Source organism: Dasypus novemcinctus, chromosome 7 (assembly GCF_030445035.2).
Source record: "Dasypus novemcinctus isolate mDasNov1 chromosome 7, mDasNov1.1.hap2, whole genome shotgun sequence".
Taxonomy (NCBI): Eukaryota; Metazoa; Chordata; class Mammalia; order Cingulata; family Dasypodidae; genus Dasypus; species Dasypus novemcinctus.
This window is the reverse complement of record NC_080679.1, coordinates 26,419,205-26,423,160: the sequence shown is the minus strand read 5'-3', so window position 1 is coordinate 26,423,160 and position 3,956 is coordinate 26,419,205. Positions and strand designations below refer to the sequence as shown.

The 3,956-nt window shown below is 42.7% G+C and overlaps 1 pseudogene; it reads left to right on the top strand.

The window, feature by feature from the left end:
- Positions 1 to 620: 620 nt before the first annotated feature.
- On the top strand, positions 621 to 2,997 carry LOC101414596 (potassium-transporting ATPase alpha chain 2 pseudogene; annotated as a pseudogene).
- The last annotated feature ends 959 nt before the right edge of the window (positions 2,998 to 3,956 follow it).

Genomic DNA, 3,956 nt, shown 5'->3' with positions numbered 1-3,956 from the left:
ATAGGAAATGAACAGAAATAAATGTAAGATCAAAAATCAGGAGCAGGCATAGAACATATCAGGCTGCAAGATGCAGAGACCATGAGTGCCCCAGCTTGAGCTCCCATGGCCACACCCCTGGCTCTAGGACCAGAGTACAGCTCATCCCTTGGAGTTGCACCACTCCTGCAGCCCAGAACTATGTCCAGCCTTGCTTCAGTCCAGGACCCACACCATCAGCATCATGGGTAAGAAAATACCAAAACTTTACTCTGTAGAGCTCAGGGGATGGAAAGACACAGAGAAAGCAGACAAGAGGAATGGCAAGGAAAAGTACAGGGGGCTGCAGAACAGCTGCTTGAAACAAAAAGAATCACCACAAAGAGAAACTAAGAAAGACCTTTATCCAGAGCAGCACAAGCTCTTCAACAAATATGGTACAAACATTTTATGAGTCTCTCCAGCACTGTCTGGCTCAGGACAGTCCCAAAACCCTCAGCCTTCTCAAAGAAAATACCAAAAGATTCTTGAAGTTATCCAGTTCTTCAAGCAGATGGTGGAGAAGTTCTCCATCCTTCTGTGGCTAGAAGCTACCCTATGCCATCTCCATTGGCATTATTTTCTTTATCAGCACAGTAGCCATGAAATGTCATGGCCTGCACTCTGTAAGTGGAGTGAGGCAGTCTGGGAGAGCCCATTGTAGATTCTGTCATCTCTCCCTGCCAGCAGATGAGTTTCCAGAAATCTACTCATTTGACACAGATATTATAACCTTTCCCACCTCTAACCCCGATTTTATGGGGTTCCTGCCAATGATCAGTACCCCTCAGTCCACTATGCCTGATGCAGTTACCAACTGCCATAAAGCTGGGTTCAAAGCTTATGGTTGCTGGTAATCACACAATCACAGCCAAAGTTTTTCAAGAAAAGTATCATTTCAGCTAAATGTGAGACAATAGAAGACATTGCAAAATGCCTCAACCGTGTTGTGGAGCAAGTTAACAAATGGGATGCTAATGATAACTGTGGTCACAAGCATGGAGCTGAAGGACATAAGTCAGGAACAACTGGATGAGCTCTTAACCCACTACTCAGAAATCACCTGTGCTTAGATATCACCCTGGCAGAAGCTGATCATTGTGACAGGCTGCCAGAGACAATATACTTTTGTTGCTGTGACAGAGGATGGAGGTAACAATTCCCCAGATCTAAAAAGGATAGCCTTGTGAATAGCAGATTCTGTTGCAATGAAGAATGTAGCCCACATGGTATTACTGTATGACAACTTTGCATCTGCAGTCACGGAGTGGAGGAAGGCTGCCTGATCTTTAAAAACCTGAAGAAGACTATTGCTTGCCCCCTGACCAAAAACATTGCTGAGTTTTGCCTTTTTTAGATCTACATTATTGTTGAGTTCACCCTGCCTATTGTTACCTGTGATGGTTAAGTTCATGTGTGAACTTGGCCAAGTTATGGTGTCCAGTTGTTTGGCCAAGAAAACACCAGTCTGATTGTTACTGGGAGGATATTTTGTCAATTTACATCATCAGTAAGTTGATTGTATGGTTTATTACATCTACAATCAACTGAGAAGAGCATCTTCAACAATGAGAGATGTCTCATCCAATCAGTTGAAGACCTTAAAAGAAGAGTGATGATTTCAGCAGTCAGAAGGGAGAATTTCCATCTCTACTATAGCCAGCCAGCTTCTTCTGGGGAGGTCACCAAAAACCTTCATCAGAATTCCCAGCTTGTGGCCCGACCTATGCATTTTGGACTTTGCCATCCACACAGCTCCAATTCCTACTTTTAAAATCTCATAATATTTACCAAAAAAATATATATGTATATATAATATGCATATATATACACACACATATATATGCATATTATATATATATACACACACACACACACCCATATATATAGCCTGTCAGTTCTGTTTCCCTAGAGAACCCTTACTAATATAGAATTATCAGCATCTTGTTCATCAACTTGGGCAGGGACCTAATTCCCTCCTTTGCCTTAGATTATGAGAAAGTTAAATGTGATGTTATGAACAAGAAGCTGACCACAAGAAGACAGCTTGGTGAACAAGCAACTTGTCACACACACCTACCTGCACACTGGCCTCATGCAAGCCGTGAAAGCTTTTTTTTTTTTAAGATTTATTTATTTATTTCCCCCCATCCCCTCCCCCTCCCCCTCCCCTTGCTCTGCTGTTTTTGCTGTCTGTATCCATTTGCTGCATGATCTTCTGTATCTATTTCTCTTTTGGTCTTCTCTTCTTAGTTTTTCTCCTCCAGGATTCCCCAGGATTCAATCCTGGGGACCTCTGATGTGGAGAGAGTTTCCCTGTTAGCTGTGCCACCTCATTCCTGGTCTCTGCTGTGCTTCACCTTGACTCTCCCTTTCATCTCTCTTTTGTTGTGTCATCATCTTGCTGCGTGACTTGCTTGTGCAGGCACTGGCTCACCATGCTGGCACTCAGCTTGCCACACAGGCACTGGCTTACCACACGGGTGAAAAAGAAGAAGAGAAAGCATTCCTGAAAGCTTTTGTTGTTTATGTTAATGTTTGTGCACAGGAGGGATTTATACACGGCATGCCCATTAACCTCCAAGTCAGATGGGGAGAGGAAGGTGTGAATGACTTGGAATTCAACTATGGACAAGAATGAGCAAGATATGAGAAAAAATGTTAGAGTGGACAGGCTACACAGCCACCCTCATTAGCACTGTGACATAGCAAATAGCAAGTCTGATCATGAGGAAAACTCAAAGCAGTGTCATCTTCCAAAAGGGTCTTTTCAGAACTAAAGTCATCTGGTAGGACTGCCTCAGATTATCAGAGCATTCATCCTCTCCTATGGCCTTGGAATGACTCAACCCTGAATTCCACTATGCCTGAGCACAGCCACATTCCAAATAACCATTCTTATTTGGCTGTATAATGATAAGAGAAAATGTCATCAGACTTTACCCTGGAAGCTGGAGGGATGAAAACATGTATCACTAAGACCATCTTTTCTCCCAGTGCTCCAAACTTCAAAACACATTTGAGAAGCAAATGTGGCTCAAGCAATTGGGCTCCCATCTACCATATTGGAGGTCCCAGGTTTGGTTTCCAGGGTCTCCTGGTGAAGGCAAGCTGGACCGTGAGGAGAACTGATACAACAAGATGATACAACAAAAAAGAGACACAGAAGAAAGACAATGAGAGACACAACAAACCAGGAGCTGAGGTGGCTCAAACAATCGAGTACCTCTCTCTCATGTTGGAAGGCCCCAGGATCAGTTCCCAGTGCCTCCTAAGGAGAAAACAAGCAGATACAGAAGAACGTGCAGCGTAAGAACACAGAGAGCAGACAGCAAGCATAAGCAGCAAGGGGGGTGGAGGAAATAAATAAATGAAATAAATCTTTTTTAAAAATACATTGATGTTTTCTTTCACCTTCTGGTAGCTAGCTAAAACATTTCTTATGCAATCATGACACCATCACATTTCACTTGAGAACAATGCAAGTCAATTGATGTTTGAACTTTAAAGTTGAGATTAGACATTTACGCATGGCATTTATCTATATCTCCATCTCCTTGTTTTAAAATATGAAATTTCAAGGTGATGGTATAGGGAAGAACAACATGTTTATATATACATAAGTCCCTTGGTATTAAATAGGCTGTGCAACCTAGATATCTTCTGGGACCTCCCTGTTCCTTAGGCTCTAGATAGGATTGTTCAAACCTCTATTCCACATCTTACTGAAGGTCTAATGTCCATCCTAAGATATTTGTGAAATCCTGGGGAAATGGACCACTTTGCTCAAAAAGGCTAATTCAGCTAAAGGTTTGCAGGAGATGGAAGCAGTTACATCAGAAGGACATGGACAAACACCACTTTGACTCTCCAGCATCGCCATAACATGATTTCCCTGACCCCATCACCTTTCACCCGAATCTCTCACCATCTCCCCA